This window comes from Brassica rapa, chromosome A02 (assembly GCF_000309985.2).
Source record: "Brassica rapa cultivar Chiifu-401-42 chromosome A02, CAAS_Brap_v3.01, whole genome shotgun sequence".
Classification (NCBI taxonomy): Eukaryota; Viridiplantae; Streptophyta; class Magnoliopsida; order Brassicales; family Brassicaceae; genus Brassica; species Brassica rapa.
In genome coordinates, this window is record NC_024796.2 from 17,017,442 (window position 1) to 17,045,211 (window position 27,770).

General features: G+C 31.8%; 1 long non-coding RNA gene across 2 annotated transcripts; it reads right to left on the reverse strand.

Annotated features, from left to right (window-relative positions):
* Positions 1-4,952: 4,952 nt before the first annotated feature.
* Positions 4,953-27,440, reverse strand: LOC103868154. 2 transcript variants are annotated; one of them, XR_632814.3, is made up of 3 exons: positions 5,660-27,440; positions 5,433-5,574; positions 4,953-5,136 (listed from the first exon to the last, which is right to left on the reverse strand). It is a non-coding gene; the product is annotated as an uncharacterized LOC103868154 (long non-coding RNA). The 2 variants fall into 2 exon arrangements; XR_004455609.1 differs by having other exon boundaries at positions 5,012-5,574.
* Between the last annotated feature and the right edge of the window lie 330 nt (positions 27,441-27,770).

Sequence of the window (27,770 nt, forward strand, 5' to 3'; positions counted from 1 at the left end):
ACGGTGTGAATTTCGGTTCCCACACTCACTTATCATGGAAGCTAAACAATCTCAACCTGAAGAAGTAGCCACCATAAGCTTAGCTTTGGCAAGGGAATAGAATCAAGCACATGCAGTAAGATCTGAACAGATCCAGAGAAGACAATCATCCTACTTTGACTCCATCTCATGCAAGACGGATGTGTCTTAGGACACACTCTAGAAGAAGGTTAAATTGGCCTTGGTTTTCTCAGGATTATCAGAACCTCTCCCAAAGCAATGTTCTATGGTACAAGATTTCGTCGACTCACCGTTAGTAGCACAGGCTCTGGTGGTCAGAGAAAGCTTGCGCATTGCGGAAGCTCAGGAGATTTCACATCCCCAAATATTCTCTGACAGCTCAATGCTCATAGGATCTGTTAACTAGAAGACACATAGGAAGGATTTGACGGGAATTATCAAAGACATCGACAGTTTATCCTCTGTATTTGTTTTGATTTTGTTTCTCCATATTCCCCATAAGAAAACTCAAGAGGCGGATGCTTTGGAAAAATCAGTCCTCAGAAACTCATTAGTTTTATAGACCTTTATCGTAACTAACCTTTGTGCCGGACTTTAAATTCAATTGCAATTTTGTGACAAAAAAGATGATTCACTTCCTTCAAAGATATATGAAACTTTTTGAAATATTATGATTAAAAAAAAATTTCACTATAATTAAGTATTAGATGTCATCAATCTGAATAGGTGTATGCTCTGATCGGGTCTGATCTACATGGGAAAAGAAAACACCGCTGCTTCTTTCCTCCTTGGAATAAAAATAGAACGCATGTTTCTGGATCTAGGAATGTAGTAAATGCTAAAACCTGCAAAACCGTCTCGTATAAGGCGGCAGGCGACTAGCTCGGAAGGAAAGCTCAGACAATCGATTAGATTCCCAATCATTTCAACCAGATCAGTGCAGTTTGTCTCTATATGTATCGTGGCAATATGTAAGTCATGTAAATAGGACATCACCTTAATAAGTCCTTCCATCTCAGCATGAAGGGCTGAGAGACTCTTATGGCATCCTTGAAGTCCAAAGTATTCAATTCCTGTTTGATCCCGATAAGTCCACCCTATCCCATCAATTTGGCAAGTCGGGGTTTGGGGATCCAGTGAGATGAATTGAAGAAGACGCATGAACTGGAGCTGGAAAAATTCCTCCTCTACTTCCTGGAGCTTTGCAACTCGCCAGTATTTTACTTTGATCGAAGCTAAGTGGAGTCTGTCTCTAGCAGAGCTCTCGTTTTCATTAAAAAAAAATTTCATTTCTCGCCTTCCAAATGTACCATAAGATCCAAGGGAAGGTGTCGATAAGTGGTTCCATATAGTTACGTTCCAAAAGACTTCTGCTAATGCATAACTTATTGGCAGACTTCTTAATAAGTCTTCTACTCCTAACCCTAAAATCAAATAGTTTAATTAGAACTAGATCTTGACCCGCGCCCCCGCGCGGGTGTTGGATTTAACTTGCGTTCAATGTAAATTTATAAACCATTGATTTTATAAAATATCAATTTATATTTTTATATTTTGGAAAATATATTTAGAGTATAATATATTATATTATAATATAAATGTTTGCTAATAATTTTTTATCTGTACGTAATATTATATTTATAATTTTATAACTTGATACAATTTGATGTAATTATAATATTCATATATTAACCTATTGATTTTTTTGTTTATTTATTTAAAAATGATTTAATTTTTACAGTAAGTTTTTATGAATTATTATTAATTTTATGATATTTGGTTTTCTTGAAAATTGTATTGTAGCAGATTAATATATACTATATATTATAGTTTGTGTTTTTATTTCAACAAAAAGAAATAACAATTCATTGTAATTAATTAATTAATTTTTTTTGATTTTAAGTGAAGTGGCAAATTTGTAAATAAGAAAGAAATGCAATGGCTAAATGTGTAAATAAAAAGAAATATTGAATATGGTATCTGTGTTTCCAAACAATTCTCATTTAATTTGCTATCCAAGTTTCCAAACGACAGAATCTGTAAATAATAAAGAAATACAGTGACTAAATATGTAAATAAAAAAAATTAATCTGCTATCATTGTTTCCAAACAACTTTCATTTAATCTACTATCTAAGTTTCCAAACAGTACCAAAAGGTACTTCAGTTTTAATAATATAGAAGCAATAAACACTTCATTTAACATAAAATCAGCTTATAAAAAATTTAATATATACAAAACTAAGTACTTATATGTGAGTTTTTAATTTCAAAAAAAAATTAAGAATCCAAAATCTAACCCTAAAAAATACCAACACTACTTAACATATGTTACCAAACTCTAATAAATGGACAATCATAACTCACAATCTATATTCATTCATTTATTTAAAACAAGATTCAATTTTATTAAATATAAATTTTACACAATTTCAACCTATTTTCCATCAAAATATTTTTCAAAATTTTATAAACTGGTTTTAAGATTAAACTAGATTCTGACCCGCGCTTTGAAAGCGCGGGATATTTTTTTTTTGACGCTGATTTATTACGATCTTACAATTATGATATAGGAAAGATTACATAGACGATTCGACAACCGACAATACTACCTGCCTTATGAAGACCTACGCCTAACTGCATCACCTGAGCCGTCCTATGAAGATCCATGCCTGACCAGATTTACTTGCACTATGTTGAAGATCCCTTGCAAGCCTTTCCTCTGTAGTCTGTGCATAATTGTTTAATAAACCGCACTCTCCGGGACTTGAAACCTGGATTTCCTGTAATCTGCAATAAATTGCATAGTCTGGGATTCGAACCCCACACCTGGGTGTAGAAGCCTTTAAACCTTAACCAATAGGCTATGGTGCTTCCACGTTAAATGATAAAAAAATTCATTAACAACGTTATTAATGTTTTGTATATTTGTAAGAATTTTTTTTCTATTTAAAATCAACGCTTTTAAAGCGGATCCATGCCCAAATGTGAACCAGTAAATCCATATCTAATCCAATTTTCGCTTTAGTAAATATTCATTATTTTATAACCCTATAAAATTTGAAAAATGCTAAGGCCCAAAGCTAATAAGATGAACCAATGGGTGACTGATGTGTAATCCAACTTGATTTAATTTTTGACAGTATTTTTATTTAAACTGTTATTTTAAATTTAAAAAAATTAATTACAATATTTACATTATATATTTAAATACTTATTAGTTTTAATCTTATTGTATTTTTATTATGTCATAACTCTAACTTGTTATAAAATTGTTTAAATGGTCTATTTATATTTTAACAATGTAAAGAAAATTGCCTTAAATTTTTACTATATTTTTTAAACATAATTTTTGTATTTTAATATTGATATATGCATTTATATGTTAAAATGAAATAAATTATTGACTAATGGTTCACCCGCGATCAGCACAATAACCCAATGACCAAAAAGATATATGATTTATATACTAATTCTTTGTATTGATCATATCCCAAAAGTTCGTATAATTTATTGGTTGCTTCAATGAACATGGTATAATCGAGGATTAGGTAAATAGACACTTATATTTTTAAGGTTAACTAATATAAATTACTGTTTAGATTTAAGCGGTAAAGTTTTGGAGCGGGATGGAGTTTAAGATTTTAATGAATAAATATGTATATATTTAAAATTTAAAATAAAAATTTTAAAATAGTTTAAAAGAAATTTTCAAATGTCAGAATAAAATTTATCTATTTATTTTAAATAGTATAAGGTTGTAGTCAATTTTAGACACAAGTTGGATCCAATTTTGTGATTCTATCTTCATAATATTGATTTTGACACCCATTTCTAATTATAGAATTAACTTTTTTTCTCAAATAAATATTGACTTATTTATTATTATATTTGTTATAATAGTAACATGTATTTTCTGAAAAGTGAGATTAATTTTTGAATTAAAAATAACTTATGTATTTTAAAATTTAAAATTAGTGTTTTTTCGCCAACCCAAAAATATTAAGACTTAAATTGTTGATTTTTTTATTTAACGAAATCTTTTGTTTGTCTAAAAAATATGTAACAGTTTTGTCTTGTAATCAGTTCATACTATAAGGCCATAATTTAAAGCTGGCCGATTGCCTATTTTGAGAGCAAATGTTTTGAAATATATTTTGTTTACTTATTGTTTATTAAGATATTGTGTAAATAGTATTAATGCTAAAAGTCTCGCCATACTAAAGAGATTATAAATAATGTTGATTCGGCAATATGTTTGATATGAGATTTAATATTCTGTTTTAAATAGTTTTTATAAAATTGATTATATGGTGTTATGAACATATACTGCGAGAATATTTGTTGAATAGTTAAACCAGATTTCTCTTTAGTTTTAAATTAGAAAGATTTTGCCTATATTCTACCAAATACTTCAATAGATACCAAGTAAAATACTGAATATTTATACGAAATTGTTTCTATATATCCTCTATTATATATGTCGTGGAGTTATCGAGAAGTGTTCTTGGATATCAATACAATATCATAGAAGTGCTATTGGTTAAAATGTTATTATATAGATATATGTTTGCTAATATGTCGTGGGGCAAAAAAGAGAGAGTCAAATATCATATAGATGACCATATAACCTGTTAAGATAACAGTTAGTGAAGATGTTAATAGACTATATGTTAATAGTATCAATATGTCGTGGAGTCTAGATATAATGTCATAGATTAAATATACGTCAATTATTTCATATATATGTTTTCTCTATCAAATCTCCAATTCTGAAATTATACAACCTGCAGCTGGTAATTTATATCTATATATAATAAATCCAAAAATCTATTTTTCTATAACTTGAATAAACTTGATTCACAAGATATATGATTTACTAAAATCACGCCTTATATTCTCTAACAGTATAAATTGGAATATCCTAAATCCGCGACCTTTTTTTTTTTGCTATATATACATCACATTAACCTCAAAGCAAACGCGCAGATTTCAAAATGTTTCTCTTTTTTTTTTTTGAAACACAAACGTTTCTCATATAATGTCTTCTAAGAAAAAGATGGTGTGCCTTGATACGATTAGGCCATGGGAAACAACTTGATTGATCGAAGCCAAAGTAAGTGCAAGTAATCCACCCCTGGAAGCAAACAAATCCGGCTTAGATCATTTTCACTGACAAGAAGGTAAACTGAACAAATACATAGTCATTTTAATTCTATTGTTTTTGAACTTTTTGGAAAAGTTCATGTCATTTTAAAACTATGTGATTTGATCAGGATATTCAGCGTTTGAAACATGATAAAGTTTATACGAAGGTAATAAATCAGTCCTTCCGTTTACCAAACATATAACCGGCTATCAAAACAATTATAACAATATGAGGAGTGAGTCTTTTAGATGGTGATATATAAAAGAATACTGAATCATCTCAACCTTGCAAGAACCAATACAACATTAGCATTGTAGAAGATGGAAACGCAGAGAAGCTTTTCAGAAGTGGCCAAAACGATTATGTTGGCTCTGCTGTGTCCCATTTTCTTTTCCCACAATGTATAAGCGATGAATTACCCACTTGCTAACACAACCCAGAGCATAAAACAAAAGGACAAATCATAAAAAGAATATTGGGGGAAAGTGAGTAACAATAAATGTAGACATACCTTTTGTTGTTGAAAATCTTCAGTACCCAAAGTGTTAGAAAAATCATCGAGTGTGGACATTGCATAATCACAGCTTTGTTGATAAAGATCATAAACACTGAAGCACTGCAGTATGGAACAGGTGCGAGTAAATTGCATATCAACTAACAATACATTTATCAACAAAAGAGAAAATTGTACATACAGTAAAGTCCAAGATTCAAAGCAAGAACAATTATATTTATAAGCTGGAAATACATAAGCAGAGAAAGAGAGTTATGGGAAATAAAAGGTGCAAAAGGACCCTCCACATAAGTCTTTTCCTCAGGGTCAGATAAACAGGCAGAAACACCAATGTGATGGAAGCCTTTTCAGGTTATCAAGACTCAAATATGATTAAACTGAGCCCAATCCCACAATTACAGACAAAAGGGTTAATGATTGGCTTCCTTGAAAGATCTGAGTCAAATAAGGTATCCATTCAGTACTAACGATTCATCAACATATCAATTTGGGAAGACAAAGAAACTATTGTCTGTAAAGATATTGCGGAAACATAAAAAGCTTAAACTTTAAGCTCTTTAAAGATGGGTGAAGGACTCTGTTCACTGAGAATAAAACAGGGTAACTGAACCGAAATCGGACTAAATAGATGTCGTTTAGAATTATTAGGGATTTTGTGTAAGATGTCGTTCAGTATTATTAGGGATTTAGGGTATATTCGCTTGTTTTTAATGTATTACGAAAATAAAAAGAATTACGAAAATACTTATTCTAATTAAAAAACATAGGTTGAAATTATTTCAGTGGCATAGATTGTAAATCCTTTAAAACTCAAAGGTGACCTCAAAAAAGGCCTTTCAGTTTTAATAGTATTGATGGTTGAGTAAACTTGTGGAGAAATCTTCTCTAGTTGAAAACTTCTCGAGAATCTTATGGTTGAAGACTTCATTGTCACGAAAATTTTTCAGGCTTATAACAGAAAAAAGTGTTTAAACTTTTGGCTAGTTATAAATAGATAGCAGTAATTTCACTACTCTTTTATGTTATTTTTGCAGTTGATTTAATTTATGGTATATATTTATTATTTACATTCAAATTCAAGTTTTGGGTTATTTTTGCAAATTACCCTTTAAAAATATTTTACACTATATATTAATCTTTGGTTGTGTTTTCTCATCAATTATTTTTAATTTTAGTTTAATGACTAAAAATATAAAAATTCCATTGATTAACTATTTTTATTTTGTTCACATGACTTTAATGAAATCAAAAAAATAATTTGGAAATATAATTTTCATTTTGACTATGTATTAATGTTTGATTGTGGTTTTTCATCAATTTTCAGTTTTTTTAATTTTTGAGTTTAATTACCAAACAGAAAAAATTTTCATTAAATTGATTATTTTATATTTTGTGGGTTTGAGTTTAATAAAATCTGAAAACAAAAATGTAAAAAAAAATTCTCTTCTTATAGAGTTTTTATTTATTCTTGAAATAGATATTATTAAATTATATTATCTTCTTTAACTAATTTATTTTAGACTGTATATTAATCTTTGGTTGTGTTTTCTCCACAATTATGCTAAATTTTAGTATATTATGTATTAATAATTAGTGCCTATTATGTATTAATATTTTTTTATGTTTTTATCATTTTTTCTTGTTAATTTTGTTAATCTTGAGTGTTATGATAAAATAAAACAATATGAGTTTCACATAAATGTTATTTTTGTTGACGTTGGTTTGATGAAAGATAAAAAAAATAATAGTTTAAATAGATATTACTCTTTCTTGTTCTTTCTTGTTTATTTTTGAAGTTATTATGTATAATTCATTAAAAAAATTTTTTTGATAAATTGATGTCAATTTTATGGATTAAAAAAATATTAATTAATAATATTGTTATAAATATTTATCAATAAATTTGTATAAAAATAATATTATAAAAATATGTTGAAATTAATAAATTTTTAAAGTTAGGAAGATGTTGCCTTTGAATATTATTTTGAAAATTTATATGTCATTTTTTAAAAAGAAGTAACAACTTTATTTATTTATAAAGATAGTTCATCTACTAAAGGTTTTTCTTCATTTTAAGTATTAATCTACAAATATGCATTATTATTTTTTTGTGTTTTATGAATGTAAAATTGTATTCAGCCAAGAAAAATCATCTTTTACAATTTGTGACATTCGTTTGAGAAAGAGACAGATTACATCTTTTGAAAATCGATCTTAATACCCATAGGTGAACCACCTAGGGCTTTGCTATACGGAAGACATGTTTTCCACCATCACTTTTGTTCTGTAAAATTAATTCATCTATTTGTTTTACGAAGCTTGTACTTTTCTTTGTGAAATTTGATGATATTTTATTATTTTTATTTAGTATTCTATTTGTTAGACATATACATATGAGAGGCAGAGCTTATAAATATTTGTACAATAAGGATGATAGATATATTATTTATTCTGTTCAACGAAAGAAGATATATTACACATTATAAAAATAAAGATAATAAGTGCGAAGACATAGTTCAACTAATTTTTGAAACTGAAAAGCAATAAAATTATTAATACGGAGGATTTTGATATTTTAAGATTAGTTTATTGTCAGTAATTAAAGCGGGTTTGTTGTATATTGTGTATATTTTTTTGGCTCTTCAACAATATGCAATAGATTATAGAGTCAATTAGCTAAAAAACCATAAAGAAGTTAGAAATTAGATAAATACATATGATGTGACAAATTATGTGTCTATGAACAAAGATATCAAAAGAGTAGGCATATTTCTTACCTATGGCTAACTCAAAAAAATCTGAGAGGGGAGGTTGCTCGAGATTTAAGGTATTGAGTTAATTATGGGAAAAATTATGTATATGGATATAATTTCACTAGATTATAAGGGCAGCCACAGAATTTTTTTTAACAAAGTTTAATATTAAAATAATATAATCAATAAATAATAGACAAGTGGCAAACGCTTCTCATCATTTTGGACAAACTCACTTCCTTACAAGATGTTCTCTTGTCTCTCTCATCCCTTCTCCATTTTTTTATTTTTTATGTATTATCTTTTATATATTAATTGAAAAACATTACAATATTTTTTGTATCCACATCTTATTATTAAGATGATTCTTAGAATCTATAAAAAAACAGGTAGTTATCTAAATATACATTCTACTTTTTTATTAAACTAACTATTTAATTAGTAATGTACAAAAGAATGTTCTCCATATTTTTTTAAAAAAATAACAGCTACAAAATTACATAATACGATTAAGATATATATGACAATTAATGATTATGAATAATAAAATTTGATAACAATTTTTGTATCATCCCTCTTTTTTTTAATTTTATATTATTTTAAAAAAATTAAACATTCACATTAACCATATAATAAAAAAATTAAACCTTTTTCTTGTATGCTATATTTTGAATCTCTTAAAATGACTATTAATTATTAAAAATGTTTAACGTTCTACATTGAAAATTTTATGATCAGTGGTTTAACTTTTAGTTATAAAAAGATACAATTGATTCATAAAATCATATAAATATGAAGTCTCATAAATAGATATATATATATATGTATTGTTTTTTTATTTTTTAAAATTAAATTATATACCATATAAAATACATAAATATGTTAATTTGAAATTTGCATTGAAAAAATATCACATCGATAATTGTGATTAATGTTTAAATTTTCTATAACATCAAATATACAAATTTTAACAAAATCATGAGTAGGAAGTCTCAATTATATATTTTTATATTAATATAAATTATATATCTATGTTAATATCATTTAAATTTAATTATATATTATATAAAATAAATAAATAATTTTTTTGATATATTTGTCAATATATTATTGTAAATAAAAAAGATGTATTTTTTTTATTTATGTTACACTAATTTAATTATAAACATAATAAATAATACTCCCTATGTTCCTAAAATATCCATATTCTAGTTTTTTCACACATTTTAATAAAATCCATTAAATTTGCATAATTGTTTGTGTTTATTTTCTTTCCAAAATTTTAAGCCAATAAAAAATTAATTAGTGCAATTAAGATTTTTGAAGTTTGCAATTAGTTAATAAAACATGCATTAAAAATGTAAAAAATTAATATTTTGAAAATAAAATATTTCTCTAGAATATGTATCTTTAAAGAACGGAAGGAGTATGTAAAATCATTTGAATACATAATGTTCATTCCACGCAAGGTGAAAGTATTATTCTTAGTTCTAATTAGTAAGAAACCTACTGAGAATTACATCAAAGCTGATGGCCTAAGACCTTTTCACTAATACCCGAGAAAAAAAAAAACAAAGCAAAAGGAAGCAACTTGATACTTTCTTGGAAAAGAACAGAAGACTAAGACTTTTGCACTAGAACACAGTAATCGACTGATCTTTTTTTTGAATTTTTTTTTATTCCTTTTGATTTCTAGTTTGTGGATCAAAATTAGAAACGTCGGAAGTAGAATAAATGGATATTATCAGAACTTCGGTATCATTTTCTCTACGACTTTTATTTGTGGTCCAATCAATTTTTTTTTTTTTTTACAACGAAAGGCTATTCTATTACTCAAACTTGAGGTGGTCTGGATAACCAAACTGGAATAGAACAACCAATAAAACATAAGTATCTATAGAACGACCTCGCAATCTTAGCTAAAAAATCCGAAATATGGTTTTGCGCTCGTAGGATGTGAGTGATTTTGAAGTCCAAAAAGCATATCTTCAGAGTCTCTATCCTCTCCAATTTTGTTGTAAAGCTTGGTCAGGCATGGGGCTCCTTAATCATAGCAATCAAATCTTTACAGTCTGTTCTAAAACTTTGACATGTCGAATGCTGAAGCATATTCTCCATTGCCCATCGTAGCGCTTCCACTTCTGAGTGCAATGCAGACTCTCGTCTCGGGTAATTCCGGGTGCCCCTAAGTTGAACCTTCTCCAAACTATCCATCCATACACATCCACATCTACTGAATTGTGATAAAGATGTCCAAGACCCATTTACCATGCATATATTACCCAAATTTAAGACTCGGGGTTCCTCAATATTTTGAACTTGTGGATTAGGTAACACCATCGCATTGGCGTCAAACCATGCTTGGCACTCACTCTCTGCATATCGAACTAGCTCCAATGGGTCACGGTCTATTCTCCCAAAGAGCTTATCATTTCGGACCTTCCAAATATACCATATTATCCAGGGATAAGGGTTCCTGTCTAATCATGGTTCACCAGTGATTTTTTTCCTCCAAAATAGGTAGTCCATATTAGCATAGACACTCGGCACCAGAATGATATATGGACTTTTTGGTGTTGTCGATAGGACCCAAGCCTATAGGGCTGGCGGGCACTCAAAAATTGCATGAGTAAATAATTCTTCTGGTTCTCCACATCGCGGGCAATAATTATCACATCTCATATTGCGCCGTATCAGATTTCTTGTTACAGCCACATGACATGTTATCAATTGCCATATAAGATGACATATTTTCTGAGGCGCCTTTATCATCCAAGCAAAGGCTTAAAGCTTTGTTATGATGGGCTCCATTACTTCCTTCTCTTCTCCAGGCATCAATAAGTTCCTAGCTACCCAATATTCAGATTTAACGGTGTACTGGCCATTTTTAGTATAGCTCCAACATAAAGTGTCCCGACGATGAGCTGAGCTTATGGCCAAGCTTCTTATAAGAGGTATATCCACAGGGTCAACATAATCCTCCAAAAGCTGCATATCCCATTTCTTTGATTCCTGATCAATAAGGTCGCTAATTCTCATATTCAGATGCAAAATTGGGGCTGCAGGGCGAGCCGGTCTAGCTGGTGTTGTAGGGATCAAAGGATCCTCCCACACTTTAACCTCATATCCATAATGTACTTTCTGCCTAATTCCCAATAGCAGTAGCTATCGAGCAGCTGAAAAACTGGTCCACACATAGGATGGATTGTTTACAGAGAGTATTCTCAAAGGAGAACTCATGTTATAGTACCTTCCCTTTAACACGCGAGCCACTAACGAATCAGGGTATTGGATTAGCCTACATAGTTGTTTTGCCAGTAAAGCGAGGTTGAACTCATGGATCATACGGAAACCAATCCCGCCCTCCTCCCTAGGTAAACATACTTTTTCCCATTTTTCCCAGTGAATTCTTCTCTTTGGGGGATTTGAACTCTACCAAAATTGTGCAATGGCACTTGCGAGTTTTTCACATATCTCTAGCGATAGCAAAAATGTAGACATAACATATGTCGGAAAAGCTAACAAAATCGATTTAATCAAAATTTTCTTTCTTCCTTTTGAGAGCCATCTACCCGTCCATCCATTCACTCTATTTATCAGTTTGTCTTTGAGAAATGCAAAGAGTTTACATTTAGACCTGCTAATATCCTCTGGAATTCCTAAGTATGTTCCCATACTCCCTCGTTTTGTATTCCAAGCGTATTTTTGATATGTTGTCTAACATTTGCTCCAATCCTCTTACCAAAGAGTAGAGAGGATTTGTTAAAATTGATACATTGACCTGAGGCTTGTCCATATGTCATGACTACTTTCATCACTTCTTCACATTCACGGGGCTCCGCCTTACAGAATAAAATGCTATTATCAGCAAAGAGAAGGTGTGATACCGAGGGACACGCGCGTGTAACGCGCATACCCGTTATCTTCCCTTGGTTCTCTGCATGATTAAGAAGGCTAACGAGCGCTCGTGCATAGAATAAAGATGAAAGGAGACAAAGGATCTCCTTGTCGAAGACCTCTCTCATGAACAATATTTCCCCTCGGTTGACCATTCATAAGAACTTTATACTTAACCACAGTGATGCAACTCATAATCCATTCAATCCAAATTTCCGAAAATCCCATCTTCCGCATAACAACTTCGATGAACGACCACTCCATCCTATCATACGCCTTACTCATATCCGTCTTAATGGCCATCCTTTTATTCTGTCCGCTTGGTTTTGTTCTCAGAGCATGAAACATTTCTTGGGCAATCATAATATTGTATGAGATCTGCCTCCCAGCAACAAAGGCTGACTGGATTTCTGAGATCAGGTTTGAGAGAATTTTGTTCAGTCTCTCGCATAAGACCTTAGAGATTATATTGTAGCTAACATTACACAAGTTAATGGGTTGGAACTGAGACATCCGATCCGGCTTGGTTGTCTTTGGAATAAGACAAATGTTTGTGTCATTCAAACCATTCGCCATATCTCCATGTAAAAGGAATTGATTAACCATATGAGTTAAATCATCTTTCACAATATCCCAGAATTTCTGATAAAATAGAGCTGTCATCCCATCTGGGCCCGGAGCCTTCTCTGGGTGCATAGCAAAGAGAGCTACTTTGACTTCCCATTCAGTGGTCCAATCAATTTATCTTGAGTCATTTGAGTGGTTTAACAAGCGCCATCCCTGCATAATTTAATGAAAAGATGCAGACAAATCTAGATTATGGATTTGATTCACTTTTACCCATAATTTATAAGTGTTTTAACTACTAATTATTATATTATAGAGTTTATTTAGTATATTGATCAGGAGTGATTTGGAGAAAAGTGATGATTTTGGAGCATTTTGGAGATATTTGGAGTAAGCACCCGAGATGACTATCGAGCTCGACCATCGGTCGACATTGAAGATGAATAATCGATCGATGTTCACATCTTGTCATCGATCGATAGCGAAGCGCACAAAAAACCCAAATCTTCACCAATTTACAAGATTACCCTGACAAGTTTTAAACTAATTATATAAGCTTTGCCAACATGTTAGAGGCAAAGTGTGTTTTTTTGTTTTACTGATTTTAAAGCAAAGGTTTTCTAGAATTTTTATTAGATTGGATAGAAGATCCAAAGAGGACTTTAAATTCAATTGCAATTTTGTGACAAAAAAGATGGTTCACTTCATTCAAAGATGTATGAAACTTTTTGAAATACTCTGATTAAAAAAACTTTCACTATAATTAAGTATTAGATGTCATCAATCTGAATAGGTGTACGCTCTGATCGGGTCTGATCTACATGGAAAAAGAAAACACCGCTGCTTCTTTCCTCCTTGGAATGAAAATAGAACGCATGTTTCTGGATCTAGGAATGTAGTAAATGCTAAAACCTGCAAAACCGTCTCGTATAAGGCGGCAGGAGACTAGCTCGGAAGGAAAGCTCAGACAATCGATTGGATTCCCAATCATTTCAACCAGATCAGTGCAGTTTGTCTCTATATGTATCGTGGCAATATGTAAGTCATGTAAATAGGACATCGCCTTAATAAGTCCTTCCATCTCAACATGAAGGGATGAGAGACTTTTATGGCATCCTTGAAGGCCAAAGTATTCAATTCCTGTTTGATCCCGATAAGTCCACCCTATCCCATCAATTTGGCAAGTCGGGGTTTGGGATCCAGTGAGATGAATTGAAGAAGACGCATGAACTGGAGCTGGAAAAATTCCTTCTCTACTTCCTCGAGGTTTGCAACTTGCCAGCATTCTACTTTGATCGAAGCTAAGTGGAGTCTGTCTCTAGCAGAGATCTCATTTCTATTAAAAACTTTTTCATTTCTCGCTTTCCAAATGTACCATAAGATCCAAGGAAAGGTGTCGATAAGTGGTTCCATATAAGCCACATATTCTTTCCTCCAGTAAAAGATGTCCATGCTTGGGTAAATAAAAGTACTTGGGAAGAAACCCGGAAGAGACGGATAGCCTGGTAGAGCCTAGACTTACAAGGCCGGGGAGAATTCAAAAAGAAGATAGTTTATAGTTACCTCTGAGTTACCGCACCTAAGACAGCTCCTATCGGTACCCACGTGCCTTAACGCAAGTCTCTTTGTCGTCGCAATGCAACCTGTGAGCGCTTGCCACATAAATGTTTCATTTTCCCTAGGATCCGCACACTCCACACATGTCTCTATTAACTATTGATGCTCGGTTGATCAACCAGAGAATATGTGTCTTGTAATCTGTTCTCACATAGCAATTCATATCCATATTTGACATAATATACTCCAGATTTTGTATGAAATTGCATTTGGATGGATACACTTTCGACTGCCAATTGATCTTCTAAAAATTGGCGTTGACAAAAAAAGTATGAGATTGCATAATTAAGTGTTTCTCCCAAAAAATTGTGTCTTTAGTCTCAAAATCATATTTGGAGCTGATTGTGTGCTGAGAAAATGAATCTTTTACTGATCACATGCAATACCATGTGGTGTTTAAAGATGTATTGATGTTTAAAGACCATTCATTCGAAAAATTTAGTCATTGTGTTGTTTGTTCACAACCTTGCCTATATTTTCAGGTTCGTCATTCATGAGTGAATACAATGGCTAAATGTTAAACAGGTCGGGTAGTATTAAGAAAATTATGCATAATATAAACATTAAGTCCCCCATCAAAGCCAACATCCACACCCGTGCTGCTCCGGCGGTCGGTGGTTCGCACTCCCGATGATGGTTCCCTTAGGTCTCGTTTTATGTCTCTCCGGCTTTAGTCGCAGTTACTTGGTACCTTGGTGAGTGTGTCTCCAGATCGGGTTTAGGTGATTTGACGAGTGGTTGTTTCCGACTCACGCCATCTATGCTCGGTTGGAGTTTCATGAGTGTATAATTATATGAGATAAACGTGAACTAAATACCCACCAATTACTCCATTTCCATCATATAAACTATATTCCACCCATTACACAGATGTCAGCCATGTAGTGTTGGCGTTTCCACATTCCAAGGTAAGAAGAAGCGGAATGGCTACATTTAAAACTCTATTGACAAAGCACAAAACAAACCTACTACCGAAGTAGTGTTTTACAATTGTATGCCGATCATGTTCAACGAGGAAAAACAATAAGATATGTTCCAAATGTGAAAACATGAAATATTATCAGTTAACAAAATAGTTAGCCGAGCAAACAGTCCAATTTATATTAAAAAGAAAAAAATATTGCTAGCTGCACGAACAGTACACCACTACATGATCACACATCTAGACAATAATAATGTATTAAATACTACATAAAGTATATGAATCACTTGAAAACATCACTAAACTATGAATTATTATATTTCTAACATCATCAATATAATTTTGATAACCATAAAAGTGTTTGGAGTTGCAACCTGACAATTTACCTTGATGCTAAACATATTTTAACATGTTCTAACATGTTATCTCATGTTATTACTCATGTTATTTGTTGTATAACATTGCATTTTCAATGATAGATCTATGTGTGTGTGTTTTTTTTTTTTGATAATTTGGATATATATTATGTTCCATTTCCCAAAGAAAAAATCACTTGGTGATGCCAAAATTAAAATCTGACACATTTTCTGATATTAAAATTATATTGATGGTATTAACAATATAACACATATTAGTTCAGGGATTTTTCTCAAGTGATTCATATAGCTCGTGTGGTTTTCAATAGGTTACTTTTGTGCAGATATGTGACCATGTGGTGGTGTATTATTCTTGTAGTTGGCAATAATTTTCCTTTAAAAAAGTAGATATCTAAATCTAATATTATCATGTTAATAACTAAATTCATGTCCACATTTTGAAATATACTTACTCTCTATTGCATAAATTAGTCCACATTAATGCCTCCTAAAAAAATGGTAACGAACCAATAAATTCTAAATTTTAAATAATGCTTGTTTACCTTTGGACCTACTAGAAAATATAGGCTCTTCATTGACATCAATCTTCAAAACCAATGGTTTTAATATGACACTAGATTCTGACCCGCTCTTAAAAGGGCGGGAATATTTTTTGTTTTAATTTTTTGGAGAAATTTAATTTTTATATTTTGTGTTTTTTTTTGTAATCATATTGTATTTAAATATATTTACCAAAAGATATATTAAATTATATTAAATATGTCAAATTGCATAACTATACACTTGTGTCATATGAATTTCAAAAATTATTTTAAAAAAATTTATTCCTAAAGTTTGCAACATATTATATTTTCTTAATAGTTACCTAACATAATTAGTCAAAAATATTTATACCCAAAAAACCGACACGGAATTGACCCAAAAATCAAAACTCTCATACTCTTTTAGACGTAGCCTATATACTCGAACGGTTTTTATAGACTTGACTGAAAACCGAATAAATTTTTTAATATTTTATGTATATATATATATATATGTAAATGAGCTAATATGGTCTTCACTAACTTTAAGTTAAATCATATTTGATAAATATTTTTCAATTGAACAACCTATTTAAAATCCACTAAATTAATCGAGCTTATATGTATATTTATTTCTGTTAAAAGTCCACTTATAAAAATTAAATGTCACTAAAAACCTGTTCCATCACTAATTAATATTAATAAACTATATTTTTTGAAAAAAATTAGATAAATTTTAAAGTTTTATTTTATAGTAAACAAACTTAAGAAATATATTTCCACCGGTTTATTTTTATATATATATATATATATATATATATTCATGTTTTAGTATTATATATATATCAATTTCTGATTTAGTTGTATATGTATTATTATGTAGAATAAACATATTGGATATAAAATGAACTTACGCAGAAATTATGATGTAATCATAGTATCAAGTAATATATTAGATGCTTTGTCGTTGCGTCAAGAACAATAAAGCATTATAGAAAGAAGTTGGTTCCGAATATATTGGAAGGAGTTGTTTTAAAATATGTATTAACCGTGTATAGTTAGTTATTATTTTTATATATTTAGATTTACATTTTAAATTTCAGAAAAAATATTGGACACAACCTTTATCAACTGGTCATGTTGCTGTTTTAATAGAATAGATATAACTTATAAACAACGAACCCATCAGGAGATCATAAATTCTCAGCTAAGATAGTAAATATGTCGTTAAATGTAGGGGATTCATTTTCGTTGTCATCACAACATATGGTAACCACCAGAGTTGAAAAGCTTCAGTCATCAGCATATCCCCACATATTGCTTCTTCATAACTCCCACCAATTCAGATCACACTGTGTTCTCACCCAATTTATATCCCTCGGCTATAATCCCTTCCATGAACCCCATATTAGCATCCATTCCCCCACATGTTGGAGGCAAGTTATGCAGGCCAACATTTAATTGGAAATACATGTCCACTGACCCAATTATGTCAAATGACTGATCAATTATGACTGAAATGAGAGCTTTCGAGATAAACAGATTTTTTTATATAAAAAGACAAAAAAATCAATTAGGTTAAAAAAATATAGGTGTAGAAGATTTCTCAAAAATTCTACTAGTGCATTGCCATTTAGCATGCTAATGCATTACAATTTAGCATACTTCTGATAAAAGTTTCTTAACCCTATATTTTCTCTACGTTCCAAAAGACTTCTACTAATGCATAACTGATCGGTGGACTTCTTAATAAGTCTTGTACTCCTAACCCTAAAATCAAATGGTTTAACTAGAAAGCAATAAACACTTCATTTAACATAAAATCAGCTTATAAAATTTTTAATAAATACAAAACTAAGTACTTATATGTGAATTATTAATTTCAAAAAAGTATTAAAATCCAAAATCTAACCCTAAAAAATACCAACACTAATACACTACTTAACATATGTTACCAAACCCTAATAAATGGACAATCATAACTCACAATCTATATTCATTCATTTATTTAAAAAAAGATTCAATTTTATTACATATAAATTTTACATGATTTCAACCAATTTTCCATCAAAATATTTTTCAAAATTTTATAAATTGGTTTTAAGATTAAATGGATGAGTAAACTTGTGGAAAAATCTTCTCTAGTTGAAGATTTCTCGAGAATCTTCTGGTTGAAGACTTCATTGTCACGAAATATCTTCAGGCTTATAACAGAAAAAAGTGTTTACATTTTTTAGCTAGTTATATGTAGATAGCAGTAATTTCACTACTCTTTTAGGTTATTTTTGCAGTTGATTTAGTTTATGGTATATGTTTACATTCAAATTCAAGTTTTGGGTTATTTTTTCAAATTACCCTTTAAAAATATTTTAGACTATATATTAATCTTTGGTTGTGTTTTCTTGTCAATTATTTTTTATTTTAGTTTAATGACTTCCATTGATTAACTTTTTTTTTTTGTTCACATGACTTTAATGAAATAAAAAAATTAATTTGGAAATATACTTTTCATTTTGACTATGTATTAATGTTTGATTGTGGTTTTTCATCAATTTTCAGCTTTTGTTTTTAAATTTTGAGTTTAATGACCAAACAGAGAAAGTTTTCACTATATTGATTATTTTATATTTTTTTGGTTTGAGTTTAATAAAATCTGAAAACAACAATGTAAACATTTTTTCTCTTCTTATAGAGTTTTTTATTTATTCTTGAAATAGATATTATTAAATTATATTATCTTCTTTAACTAATTTATTTTAGACTGTATATTAATCTTTAGTTGTGTTTTTCTCAACAATTATGCTAAATTTTAGTATATAATGTATTAATAATTAGTGCCTATTATGTATTAATATTTTTTTATGTTTTTATCATTTTTTCTTGTTAATTTTGTTAATCTTGAGTCTTATGATAAAATAAAACAATATGAGTTTCACATATAAGTTATTTTTTGCTTACGTTGGTTTGATTAAAGATAAAAAATAATAGTTTAAATATATATTACTCTTTCTTGTTCTTTCTTGTTTATTTTTGAAGTTATTATTTATAATTCATTAAATTTTTTTTTGATAAATTAATGTCAATTTTATTGATTAAAATAAAATATTAATTAATAATATTGTAATAAATATTTATCAATAAATTTGGTATAAAAATTATAGTACAAAAATGTGTTGAAATTAATAAAATTTTAAAGTTAGGAAGATGTGTCCTTTGGATATTATTTTGAAAATTTATATGTCATTTTTTAAAAAGAAGTAACAACTTTATTTATTTATATAGGTAGTTCATCTACTAAAGGTTTTTCTTCATTTTAATTATTAATCTAAAAATATAAATTATTTTATTTGTTTTTGTGGTTTATGAATGTAAAATTGTATTCAGCCAAAAAAATCATCTTTTACAGTTTGTGACATTCATTTGAGAAAGAGACAGATTACATCTTTTTGAAAATCGATCTTAATACCCATAGGTGAACCACCAAGGGCTTTGTTCTACGGAAAACATGTTTTCCACCATCACTTTTGTTCTGTAAAATTAATTCATCTATTTGTTTTACGAAGCTTGTACTTTTCTTTGTGAAATTTGATGATATTTTATTATTTTTATTTAGTATTCTATTTGTTAGACATATACATATGAGAGGCAGAGCTTATAAATATTTGTACAATAAGGATGATAGATATATTGTACTATTCAACGAAAAAAGATATATTACACATTATAAAAATAAAGATACTAAGTGCGAAGACATAGTTCAACTAATTTTTGAAACTGAAAAGCAGTTAATAAAATTATTAATACGGAGGATTTTGATATTTTAAGATTAGTTTATTGTCAGTAATTAAAGCGGGTTTGTTGTATATAGTTTATATTTTTTTGGCCATTCAACAATATGCAATGGATTATAGAGTCAATTAGCAAAAAAACCACAAAGAAGTTCAAAATTAGGTAGATATACAAGATGTGACAAATTGTGTGTATATGAACAAAAATACTATAGTGTGAGATTTAGGGCATTGAGTTAATTATGTAAAAATGGTGTATATGAGATACAATTTAACTAGATTATAAGGGCAACCACATAATTTCTTTAACAAAGTTTAATATTAAAATAATATAAGTGAATAAATAATAGACAAGTGGCAAACACTTCTCATTATTTCGGACCAAGTCTCTTCACGTTCTCTTGTCTCTCTCATCCGTTTCTCCACTTTTTATTTTTTATATATTATCTCTTATATATTAATTGAATAGCATTGCAATATTTTTTTGTATCCACGTGTTATTATTAAGATGATTCTTAGAATCTTTGGAAAAACAGGTAGTCATCTATACATACCTTCTACTTTTTTTAATAAACTAACTATTTGATTAGTAATGTACAAAAGAATATTTTTTATTTTTTTTTAAATAAAAGCTACGAAATTATCTAATATGATTAAGATATATATGACAGTTAATGATTATGAATAATAAAATTTGATAACAATTTTTGTACCTTCCCTCTTTTTATTTAATTTATATTATTTTAAGAAAATTAAATAATCACGTTAACCATATAATACAAAATTTAAACTTTTTCTTGTATGTTATTTTGAATCTCTTAAAGTGACTATTAATTATTAAAAATGTTTAAAGTTCTACATTGAAAATTTTATGATCAGTCGTTTAACCTTTTTGTTATAATAAGATACAAATGATTCATAAAATCGTATAAATATGAAGTCTCATAAATAGATATTCATATATATATATATATATATGCATCTTTTTAAATGTTGTTTAAATTAAATTATATACCGTATAAAATACATAAATATGTTAATTTGAAATTTGCATTGAAAAAATATCACATCGATAATTGTGATTAATGTTTAAATTTTCTATAACATCAAATATACAACTTTTAATAAAATCATGAGTAGGAAGTCACAATAATAAATATTTATATAATATAAATTATATATCTATGTTAATATTATTTAAATTTAATTATATGCTATATAAAATAAATAAATAATTGTATTGATATATTTGCCAAAATATTATTGTAAATAAATAAATAGTATTGTTTTCATTTATGTTCTTATTCTAATTTAATTATATACGTAAACAAACACAAAATAAATAATATGTATTATCATTTGAATGCATAATGTTCATTGCATGCAAAGTGCAAGTATTATTCTTAGTTTTAATTAGTAAGAAACCTATTGAGAATTACATAAAACCTGATGGCCTAAGACCTTTTCACTAATACCCGGGGAAAAAAAAACAAAGTAAAAGGAAGCACCTTGATACTTTCTTGGAAAAGAAAAGAAGACTAAGACTTTTGCACAAAAACAGAGTAATCGACTGATTTTTTTTTTGAATTATTTAATTTTTTATTCCTTTTAATTTCTAGTTTGTGGATCAAAATTAGAAACGTCGGAAGTAGAATAAATGGATATTATCAGAACTTCGCAGCGTCGCTTATCATTTTCTCTACGATTTTTATTTGTGATCCAATCAATTTGTTTTTTTTAACATCGAACGGCCATTCTTAAGTGGTTCAAATCAATTTATCTTGAGTCATTTAAATGGTTTTACAAGCGCCATTCCTGCATAATTTAATGAAAAGATGCAAACAGATGATAGACTATGGATTTGACCCACTTTTATTCATAGTTTATAAGTGTTGTAATTACTAATTATTATATTATAGAATCTATTTAGTATATTAATAGGATCAAAAATGATTTGGAGAAAAGTGGTGTTTTTGGAATATTTTAAAGATATTTAGATTAAGCACCCGAGATGACCATCGAGCACGACCATCGGTCGACATTGAAGAAGAATAATTGATCGATGTTCACATCTTGACATCGATCGACAGCAAAGCGCGCAGAAATCCCGTTTGGTCTCAGCCGACTTAGAGCCCAACTCTTCACCAATTTACAAGATTACCCCTGACAAGTTTTAACCTAATTATATAAGTTTTGTCAACATGTTAGAGGCAAAGTGTGCTTTCTTTTTTTACTGATTTTACAGCAAAGGTTTTATATGATTTTTAGTAGATTGAAGAGAAGATTCAAAAACATTTGTGATTGAACTCCATTGATATCTATCTATTTATCTATGCAGTTTTTATACCTTTTGTTGTTATGAATTTCTTGGTCATGTTTGAGTAGTTCTGTTGTTAGATTTAGGGTTTAAATAAGTTACGAGGGATAAGCCCCAACTATAGATTTCTAAGTTGTGATATTCATCATTAGGATTGTCAGTAATACCTGTTTCTAGATTAGTTACCTAGAACTTGTCCTAGGAGTTGTAGACATAAGCGATAACTTGCATATCACCCTGAATCCATCCTAACTAAGCTAAGATTGCTAGAATAGGCGAGAGCTGATCTACAAAGCTTATTGAGCATATTCAATCCGCGAATTAACGCTTGACCAAGAGCGTCGATCAATATTCCTATCGAATAATTGGTCTATGTTTCAAAAAGTGTATCGATCTATATTCCTATAGAATAATCGATCGACACTGGTCAATAGACAAACCTAGAAAGCGAAAGCCTAAGGGTTTGTTATTAAGTGTTGAGCTCTATAATATCATGCATACAACTTATTAGGCATCTGTAGGATTTTAATCCTGAATTCCTGAATAAAAACCCTAGTCTAGCTATTTTCATTTAAGTACCAAAACCTCAATCAATCAATCGAGCAATTACTTGCTCACAAACCTGCACATTTACATTTAATTCATTAAATAACGTAGTTTAACAAAGCTGATTAGATTTATTAGGTTCCCTAGCTCCCTGTGGATTTGATCCTAAAGTACTACAACTGAACCTCTTATTTGAGAGAGTAATTCACTCATTAGGGTAATTTGAGTGATATCAAATTTGGCGCCGTTGCCGGGAAGCTTTGATTGCCTTATAGATTTAGTCTTGTTTAGTCTAGGTTTCTTCTTAAAACCACTTTCTGACACAAAAAAAAAAATTCTTGTATTTCCAGGTACATGCCCAGCAGTACCAGAAGAAACAAGAAAACTCAACTGCTATTCTCATCAGATTCTGCATGCTCGGAGCGTTCAATCCGCAAAGGAATACGTTTCTCATCGATCGATAATAACACTTGTTCGTTCTCAATTTTTGTCAGCCACTGTCGACCTAAACACCAGTCTCGTCGAACGACACTTGCCACCACCATCGGCCGAAGACACTTTTCTTCCGTCGACCAACATCTTCCATCAATCAATACTGAACCGCGAGACATGGTTGCGACCTTGATACTTTTACGTGATGAGAGGGGAGACCTTCTTGGCCATGAAGGTCATCTGCGTAATGCAGCAGGTCAGAGGATAGACGCTTAGGGGGCTGCAATCCTTGAGTCTGATACTGATGCTACAGACACTATTCTACCTGTAGATGAGGCTGCTCAACCCAAAACGTTGGCTGATTACAACTGTCCAGATCCGTTCTATTCCAACAGATCAACCATTCGTCCTCCAACTATTCAGAGGGAATATTTCGAGTTGAAGCCACAGTACTACACACTCGTGGGACATACACCCTACTATGGGTTATCTCAGATGCTTCTTATTGGCCATCTGGAGAGGTTAGAGGATCTTATATCTGCTATTAAAGTCGAGGGAGTCTCTGAGGACTACCTCCTATGAAAGCTCTTCAAATACTCACTTGCTGGAGATGCTTCGCATTGGTTTAAGCAGTTACCACATCAAGAATGCATTTCTATGCAACTTCTTTGATGAGGCGCGTGCTGAAGACTTGAGGAGCAAGATTGCTACATTCACTCAAGAGCCTGCAGAATCATTCAGAAGCTCCTGGATCAGATTCAAGTCTTATCAGAGAAACTATCCACACCATGGATTCAATAAAGTATAACTGCTCAGTACTTTCTACAGAGGCATCGCGGTGCAGTATCAGATGGCTCTTGATGCTTCCGGCAATGGGAACTTCAAAACCAGGAATCCAGAGGAGGAAAGTTATTGAGAACTTAGCATCCAGCAGCAGCACCAAGAGTACTGATTTTGAAAGGAAGAGATCTACAGCCATTCTTGGGAATGACCAGATGGATTAAGTGAAGGCAAAACTGGACAGTGTTCACAAGCTTCTTAGGAAGCAGGTCTGCTTAGTTGAGGATGCAGAGGATAGAACATAGGTAGAAGAAGATGTCAACTTCATTGGTGGAATTGGATTCCAAGATTCTGGAAACTAGAGTGGAAGCAAAAATTCCTATGAAAATATGGGTAATTTCAACCAGAGTTTGCAGCACCAGAAACCCTACAGAAACAACTACAACAACAACAAGGATTATGGAAACTCCTACTACCAGAAGCCACCATCACGGTGGACTTCAATGGAAAGATTGACTCTGTCTGCACCAACCTAAACACAAAGTTTGAGACTTTGAGCACTCATGTGAAGAAGCTGGAGATGCAGGTTGTTCAGACAGGAAAAGCTGTTAAGAGGCAAAAAGCCTTAACAAGAGGGATAAGGGATCATGTGACGAAGCACCACGTGAATGCCATCATAGATGATGATTTTTGGCAAGTGGTGAAGCAAGAGAAGCTGCAAGAAGGAAACTTCAAAGTAGAAAGCTCGATGAGTTTTGGCGGTTCGTATTGGTGTCGATCGACACCGGACTTCGAACATCGATTGGCGGTCTTCAATCAGAATCGATTGACAGGCTCTCTAGAGCATCGATTGATGACACCTATGGAGTCGACCGCATCCTGCAATACAATGAGACTCCTGACTCGCGAGGAGTTCGCAAAAAAACATCCACAACCGCCCAGCCCTGTTTATGTCAAAATCGATCGACATTCTGATACTCCTGTCGATCGACAAAAAGAGACCGCCATCGAGCGACAACCTCCAGCACCCATCGATCGATGCGCACCTCTTACATACCGAGTGCAGATGCCAAAGATAGACGTTGCACATCTCAATGCACTCAGACAACAACCCAAACCTTCAGATAACCCACCAGAGGCCATCAGGACACCTTCAGATGATGCAGTAGATCCTATGGAAATTAATAGGGTTCATATGGGAAAAACCTCGAGGAAAAGAAAGGAAAAAGTGGCAAAACATTTGAAGAGGGGGAGCTAATGAAAAGGAAAATGAAAGTTTCCAAAAGAAAGTCTTCAGGATTCCTTTACAAAAGCCATTCGAGGACGCTTATTTTACCCACAGATTGTGGATGTTCTTCGGCGAAACCAGAGAGACCGAAGAGGACATTAGGAAAATGTTCTGTGAAGCTATAGAAAAGATGAAGAAGAGGATTACACTGAAGAAAAAGAGTGATCCTGGGTAATTTGCAATACAATGTACGGTGAAGGATATTGAGTTCACACATGCCTTGTACGACACAGGAGCATCAGTCAGCATCCTATCTAGGGTTATGGCAGACCATCTGGGTCTGCAGGTGGAGCCTTCCAAAGAATCATTCACTTTTGTGGATTATTCTCAGAGGAGCTCAGGAAGAATTGGGAGAAACCTAGAGATGAAGATTGGTAATGCGCTAGTTCCAGTTGATTTCCATGTCTTGGATATCAAGCTAAACTGGAACTCTTCTCTATTACTTGGGAGAGCTTTCTTGTCGACAGTAGGAGCAATGTGCAACTTGTAAACCAACCAGTTGTTCATGACTCGCATAGATCCTCATGTTCACTACAACTTTATTCCAGTCAAGAAGCTACAGACGTCCTCCAGAAGAATTGATAATCCAGGACTCATTGCAGCATGCTACTGTGGAGCTGAGTACGAGATAGAATACTCGGCGTCGATTGAAACTCACACAGCCACATCAATCGACAGTGCCCACCATAAATCGACCGACACACCAAAAGAATTATCGGTCGATAGTAGTCTAGACGATTGGGAGAATGACTACAACAACCCCACTATGGCAGTACACACTAGACACACCATGCATATGGAGGAGTATGATAAAGATTATGAAAAGGAACAAGCTATAGAGTACAAAGTCGTTCTTGATGAGGAAGATAGATTTCTCCACCATTCCTCTTGGAAAAGGAATGTCTCGTCGATCGACGGAATAGACTCAAATGATCGACACTCATCCTCATCCGACAAACCAAAAACGAACATCAACCGACATTGCCTACTACCTATCGATCAACACTGGAGTCGACCGTGTATGAGAAGGAGACTACTTGATTGGCAGTTGGGAATATGATCACCATCACGAAAGCTATGCAGTAGAAACGATAATTCATGAGCCAGGAGCAGATGAACTTCATGAGGGTTTCACATATGAAGAACTTCTCAACATGCAAAGACATGATGAAGCAGAACAACACCGAGCAAAAGCTATTGGGGAAAGAACACGTTTCACCCATCCTATCGACAGAGCAAACCGTCCATCGATCAACGACAACCCTCCATCATCGATCGACATCCGTCCGAAACCATCATCCACTGTAAGCAAAAACCCTAATTATGATAACCAGTATCTAACACATGATGAATTTGGTATTTTCATGGAGCAATAAATGGACATGCACTGCAAGTATCCAGAGAGAACATTGAAGACATTCTTCAGATGGCTAATGGAGCAGATAATCTCTTCATCAAACAATGCACCGTCCCAACACGTCAGCAGAGGGTTACAAAATAGTTCTATGACACAGCTGGTGGCATAGAAAATCACTTCAAGCAGAAGTATGAACATCTTACTCGACAGTCGATCGACGTTGACGTCCCTCCGTTGACGACAAACGTCCAAAATTTGGCAGAAGAGCCTTTGACCTTTTTGGAACTAGGAAATTCTACTGGGAAGAGAAGGATGAGTATGGAGTCTACAGAGACGATCAGGGATGTGCAAGAGATGTGGAAGGACACATCATCAATGTGTCCAAGGATGATATTAGAAAGCTAATGCAAAGATCTTCGAGAGATGAGCACATCTACATATGTCTTCCAGAACATGCTAGCTCATTCACACAGACTAAGCTGGTACCAGAGATCTACACCAAGGACAAGATCAATGAGATGTTCTATGGAGTTTGTGGATCCAAAGAAAAGAATGAAGGTGATTTCCAGATGAAGCTTGATAGTGTTTACTATCCACTGAATGATAGCCTCAGTTGGTTGACTACATGTGTTTACTATCCACTGAATGATAGCCTCAGTTGGTTGACTACATGCACAGAGGAGATGAGGCAAGATATAGCTAAAATTCAGCATGCAGCCGACAAACATCGACCAGCATCGATCGACAAACACCACTCCACATCGACCGACGACGACCCAAAGAAATCACAGCCGATGAAGTCTCAACCAGATATTCACACCAGAGAAGAGTTTGATCAGTTGGTCGAAGAGATCTACAGAACTCTGGAAACTACAGAACAGAGGAATGATAGGAGATGTGATGACATATATTTCCCAATGGACCTTACAATGAAAGCTTTGAATTC